We start from the raw sequence: 7,500 nt of genomic DNA on the forward strand, positions 1-7,500 counted from the left end.
ACCTGAGGCACACGTCAAGCGAATAACAACCGCAGCAAATGTGTGACTGGCAGATTTAATTTAGGGAAGCTTTCAGGAGGCTCAAGGAGGCACGGAGGACTGAAGCGCCAGTATGGAACCAACATCTGATAAACCATATAAAGAAACAGGAAAAAGTGCAAATAGTGGTTACGAGACTAGTCCCAGAGGGGTGTCAGCTGTCAGACGAGGCTAGGAGAGATAATCCTGACGTCGTAATCATATCGCCAAGGGTGACATGATTACGACGTACAAAATGCTGAAAGGAATTGACAGGGTTGAGTTTGTTGGAGAGGTCACAGATGGAAGCTAAAAAGCGGAGATGAGTAACCGAGATGTTAGAAAACATTTCTTCAGCTTCTGAGTTGTTAGGAAATGAAGTGACCTGCAGAAGGTGGTAGCAGAGTCAAATCTATACAGTTTTAAGAATAGGTATGATAGACCTCAGGCAACCAGGAATGAACCCAGGTGGGGCCAGGAGCTGAAACTCGACCCTGGCAACTACAGTTGGGTGAAAAATAAGGTGAACACACACACACACACACACACACACACACACACACACACACACACACACACACACACACTATCGTTCCCTCTGTCATAAATGTCAACCAAATATAAAATACCACAGCAGCCACGGCCCCTCCCCCCCCCCCTCCCCCCTCCCCCCAGACTCCCCCTCCCCCAGACTCCCCCCTCCCCCCAGACTCCCCCCTCCCCCCCCGTCCCCTGACGATTCAATAATATATTCATCACAAAATTCCATATAGAAAAAATCTGGATGAAAAAAAAAGAGAGTTAAATGTAAAAAAAATCAAAAGGCGGAAAAGCTTTAACGTTATATGTAAAACAAGCGAGAGTGGGGGGGGGCGCTGCCCCCTCCCTGCCCCCTTCCCCTTCCCGTCTCCCCATCACGTGAGTCACGGATGGGAGCGGCCTGCTGTAACACACACCACTGGGTGGCTGGGTGGGTGGCTGGGTGGGTGGGTGTGCATGAATGGGTGGCGTACTGCCTTAACAGAGAACACAGAGTGGGTGGGGTGGGTGGAAGGGCGAGCGAGGTGGGTGGACGACACCCACGTCACTGCCAAACTACCTCGCACACTAGTGCACCATCCTCGTGCACTACACTAGTGCACCATCCTCGTGCACTACACTAGTGCACCATCCTCGTGCACTACACTAGTGCACCATCCTCGTGCACTACACTAGTGCACCATCCTCGTGCACTACACTAGTGCACCATCCTAGTGCACTACACTAGTGCACTATCCTCGTGCACTACACTAGTGCACTATCCTCGTGCACTACACTAGTGCACCATCCTCGTGCACTACACTAGTGCACCATCCTCGTGCACTACACTAGTGCACCATCCTCGTGCACTACACTAGTGCACCATCCTCGTGCACTACACTAGTGCACCATCCTCGTGCACTACACTAGTGCACTATCCTCGTGCACTACACTAGTGCACCATCCTCGTGCACTACACTAGTGCACTATCCTCGTGCACTACACTAGTGCACCATCCTCGTGCACTACACTAGTGCACCATCCTCGTGCATCACTCACCATCCTCGTGCACTACACTAGTGCACCATCCTCGTGCACTACACTAGTGCACCATCCTCGTGCACTACACTAGTGCACCATCCTCGTGCACTACACTAGTGCACCATCCTCGTGCACTACACTAGTGCACCATCCTCGTGCACTACACTAGTGCACCATCCTCGTGCACTACACTAGTGCACCATCCTAGTGCACTACACTAGTGCACCATCCTCGTGCACTACACTAGTGCATCATCCTCGTGCACTACACTAGTGCACCATCCTCGTGCACTACACTAGTGCACCATCCTCGTGCACTACACTAGTGCACCATCCTAGTGCACTACACTAGTGCACCATCCGTGCACTACACTAGTGCACTACTACTAGTGCACCATCCTCATCACTACACTAGTGCACCATCCTCGTGCACTACACTAGTGCACCATCCTCGTGCACTACACTAGTGCACCATCCTCGTGCACTACACTAGTGCACCATCCGAGTGCACTACACTAGTGCACCATCCTCGTGCACTACACTAGTGCACCATCCTCGTGCACTACACTAGTGCACTACCCTCGTATACTACACTAGTGCACCATCCTCGTGCACTACACTAGTGCACCATCCTCGTGCACTACACTAGTGCACCATCCTCGTGCACTACACTAGTGCACCATCCTCGTGCACTACACTAGTGCACCATCCTCGTGCACTACACTAGTGCACCAGCCTCGTGCACTACACTAGTGCACCATCCTCGTATACTACACTAGTGCACCATCCTCGTGCACTACACTAGTGCACCATCCTCGTGCACTACACTAGTGCACCCTCGTGCACTACCTAGTGCACCATCCTAGTGCACTACACTAGTGCACCATCCTCGTGCACTACACTAGTGCACCCTCGTGCATCCTCGTGCACTACACTAGTGCACCATCCTCGTGCACTACACTAGTGCACCATCCTCGTGCACTACACTAGTGCACCATCCTCGTGCACTACACTAGTGCACCATCCTCGTGCACTACACTAGTGCACCATCCTCGTGCACTACACTAGTGCACCATCCTCGTGCACTACACTAGTGCACCATCCTCGTGCACTACACTAGTGCACCATCCTCGTGCACTACACTAGTGCACCATCCTCGTGCACTACACTAGTGCACCATCCTCGTGCACTACACTAGTGCACCATCCTCGTGCACTACACTAGTGCACCATCCTCGTGCACTACACTAGTGCACCATCCTCGTCACTACACTAGTGCACTCCTCGTGCACTACACTAGTGCACCATCCTCGTGCACTACACTAGTGCACCATCCTCGTGCACTACACTAGTGCACCATCCTCGTGCACTACACTAGTGCACTACACTAGTGCACCATCCTCGTGCACTACACTAGTGCACCATCCTCGTGCACTACACTAGTGCACCATCCTCGTGCACTACACTAGTGCACCATCCTCGTGCACTACACTAGTGCACCATCCTCGTGCACTACACTAGTGCACCATCCTCGTGCACTACACTAGTGCACCCTCGTGCACTACACTAGTGCACCATCCTCGTGCACTACACTAGTGCACCATCCTCGTGCACTACACTAGTGCACCATCCTCGTGCACTACACTAGTGCACCATCCTCGTGCACTACACTAGTGCACCATCCTGCACTACACTAGTGCACTACTACACTAGTGCACCATCCTCGTGCACTACACTAGTGCACCATCCTCGTGCACTACACTAGTGCACCATCCTCGTGCACTACACTAGTGCACTATCCTCGTGCACTACACTAGTGCACCATCCTCGTTCACTACACTAGTGCACCATCCTCGTGCACTACACTAGTGCACCATCCTCGTGCACTACACTAGTGCACCATCCTCGTGCACTACACTAGTGCACCATCCTCGTGCACTACACTAGTGCACCATCCTCGTGCACTACACTAGTGCACCATCCTCGTGCACTACACTAGTGCACCGTCCTCGTGCACTACACTAGTGCACCATCCTCGTGCACTACACTAGTGCACTACACTAGTGCATCATCCTCGTGCACTACACTAGTGCACCATCCTCGTGCACTACACTAGTGCACCATCCTCGTGCACTACACTAGTGCACCATCCTCGTGCACTACACTAGTGCACCATCCTCGTGCACTACACTAGTGCACCATCCTCGTGCACTACACTAGTGCACCATCCTCGTGCACTACACTAGTGCACCATCCTCGTGCACTACACTAGTGCACCATCCTCGTGCACTACACTAGTGCACCATCCTCGTGCACTACACTAGTGCACCATCCTCGTGCACTACACTAGTGCACCATCCTCGTGCACTACACTAGTGCACCATCCTCGTGCACTACACTAGTGCACCATCCTCGTGCACTACACTAGTGCACCATCCTCGTGCACTACACTAGTGCACCATCCTCGTGCACTACACTAGTGCACCATCCTCGTGCACTACACTAGTGCACCATCCTCGTGCACTACACTAGTGCACCATCCTCGTGCACTACACTAGTGCACCATCCTCGTGCACTACACTAGTGCACCATCCTCGTGCACTACACTAGTGCACCATCCTCGTGCACTACACTAGTGCACCATCCTCGTGCACTACACTAGTGCACCATCCTCGTGCACTACACTAGTGCACCATCCTCGTGCACTACACTAGTGCACCCTCCTCGTGCACTACACTAGTGCACCATCCTCGTGCACTACACTAGTGCACCATCCTCGTGCACTACACTCGTGCACCATCCTCGTGCACTACACCAGTGCACCATCCTCGTGCTCGACCCTAGTGCACCATCCTCGTGCACTACACTAGTGCACCATCCTCGTGCACTACACTAGTGCACCATCCTCGTGCACTCCTCGTGCACTACACTAGTGCACCATCCTCGTGCACTACACTAGTGCACTCCTCGTCGTGCACTACACTAGTCCACCATCCTCGTGCACTACACTAGTGCACCATCCTCGTGCACTACACTAGTGCACCATCCTCGTGCACTACACTAGTGCACCATCCTCGTGCACTACACTAGTGCACCATCCTCGTGCACTACACTAGTGCACCATCCTCGTGCACTACACTAGTGCACCATCCTCGTGCACTACACTAGTGCACCATCCTCGTGCACTACACTAGTGCACCATCCTCGTGCACTACACTAGTGCACCATCCTCGTGCACTACACTAGTGGACTCCTCGTGCACTACACACCATAGTGCACCATCCTCGTGCACTACACTAGTGCACCATCCTCGTGCACTACACGAGCGCACCATCCTCGTGCACTACACTAGTGCACCATCCTCGTGCACTACACTAGTGCACCATCCTCGTGCACTACACTAGTGCACCATCCTCGTGCACTACACTAGTGCACCATCCTCGTGCACTACACTAGTGCACCATCCTCGTGCACTACACTAGTGCACCATCCTCGTGCACTACACTAGTGCACCATCCTCGTGCACTACACTAGTGCACCATCCTCGTGCACTACACTAGTGCACCATCCTCGTGCACTACACTAGTGCACCATCCTCGTGCACTACACTAGTGCACCATCCTCGTGCAGTGCACTGCACTAGTGCACCATCCTCGTGCACTACACTAGTGCACCATCCTCGTGCACTACACTAGTGCACCATCCTCGTGCACTACACTAGTGCACCATCCTCGTGCACTACACTAGTGCACCATCCTAGTGCACTACACTAGTGCACCATCCTCGTGCACTACACTAGTGCACCAGCCTCGTGCACTGCACTAGTGCACCATCCTCGTGCACTACACTAGTGCACCATCCTCGTGCACTACACTAGTGCACCATCCTCATCACTACACTAGTGCACCATCCTCGTGCACTACACTAGTGCACCATCCGAGTGCACTACACTAGTGCACCATCCTCGTGCACTACACTAGTGCACCATCCTCGTGCACTACACTAGAGCACCAGCCTCATCACTACACTAGTGCACCATCCTCGTGCACTACACTAGTGCACCATCCTCGTGCACTACACTAGTGCACCATCCTCGTGCACTACACTAGTGCACCATCCTCGTGCACTACACTAGTGCACCATCCTCGTGCACTACACTAGTGCACCATCCTCGTGCACTACACTAGTGCACCATCCTCGTGCACTACACTAGTGCACCATCCTCGTGCACTACACTAGTGCACCATCCTCGTGCACTACACTAGTGCACCATCCTCGTGCATTACACTAGTGCACCATCCTCGTGCACTACACTAGTGCACCATCCTCGTGCACTACACTAGTGCACCATCCTCGTGCACTACACTAGTGCACCATCCTCGTGCACTACACTAGTGCACCATCCTAGTGCACTACACTAGTGCACTATCCTCGTGCACTACACTAGTGCACCATCCTCGTGCATTACACTAGTGCACCATCCTCGTGCACTACACTAGTGCATCATCCTCGTGCACTACACTAGTGCACCATCCTCGTGCACTACGCTAGTGCACCATCCTCGTGCACTACACTAGTGTACCATCCTCGTGCACTACACTAGTGCACCATCCTCGTGCACTACACTAGTGCACCATCCTCGTGCACTACACTAGTGCACCATCCTCGTGCACTACACTAGTGCACCATCCTCGTGCACTACACTAGTGCACCATCCTAGTGCACTACCCTAGTGCACTATCCTCGTGCACTACACTAGTGCACCATCCTCGTTCATTACACTAGTGCACCATCCTCGTGCACTACACTAGTGCACCATCCTAGTGCACTACACTAGTGCACTATCCTCGTGCACTACACTAGTGCACCATCCTCGTGCATTACACTAGTGCACCATCCTCGTGCACTACACTAGTGCACCATCCTAGTGCACTACCCTAGTGCACTATCCTCGTGCACTACACTAGTGCACCATCCTCGTGCACTACACTAGTGCACCATCCTCGTGCATTACACTAGTGCACCATCCTCGTGCACTACACTAGTGCACCATCCTCGTGCATTACACTAGTGCACCATCCTCGTGCATTACACTAGTGCACCATCCTCGTGCACTACACTAGTGCACCATCCTCGTGCACTACACTAGTGCACCATCCTCGTGCACTACACTAGTGCACCATCCTAGTGCACTACACTAGTGCACCATCCTCGTGCACTACACTAGTGCACCATCCTCGTGCATTACACTAGTGCACCATCCTCGTGCACTACACTAGTGCACTAGTGAGGCACTTAGATCTAAATTTAACCCGCCTCTGTGTTTGACCTGATCTATTGAAAGATAGTTAAGAGTCTGATGGAGCACCTGTAGCGGGGAACACCTGTAGATGAGAAGAAACACCTGTAGATGAGAAGAAACACCTGTAGATGGGAAGAAACACCTGTAGATGGGAAGAAACACCTGTAGATAAGAAGGAACACCTGTGAATGGGAAAAAAATCTGTGGAGCGGAAGAAACACCTGTAGATGGGAAGAAACACCTGTAGATGGGAAGAAACACCCGTAGATGGGAAGAAACACCTGTAGATGGGAAGAGACACCTGTAGATGGGAAGGAAAACTTGTAGATGAGAAGAAACACCTGTAGATGGGAAGGAACACTTGTAGATGAGAAGAAATACCTGTAGATGGATTAAACACCTGTAGATGGGAAGAAACACCTGTTAATGGGAAGAAACACTTGTAGATGAGAAGAAATACCTGTAGATGGATTAAACACCTGTAGATGGGAAGGAAAACTTGTAGATGAGAAGAAACACCTGTAGATGGATTAAACACCTGTAGATGGGAAGAAACGCCTGTAGAATAGAAGAAACACCTGTTGATAGCAAGAAACACCTGTTGATGGGAAGAAACACCTGT

Source organism: Cherax quadricarinatus, chromosome 26 (genome assembly GCF_038502225.1).
Source record: "Cherax quadricarinatus isolate ZL_2023a chromosome 26, ASM3850222v1, whole genome shotgun sequence".
Classification (NCBI taxonomy): domain Eukaryota; kingdom Metazoa; phylum Arthropoda; class Malacostraca; order Decapoda; family Parastacidae; genus Cherax; species Cherax quadricarinatus.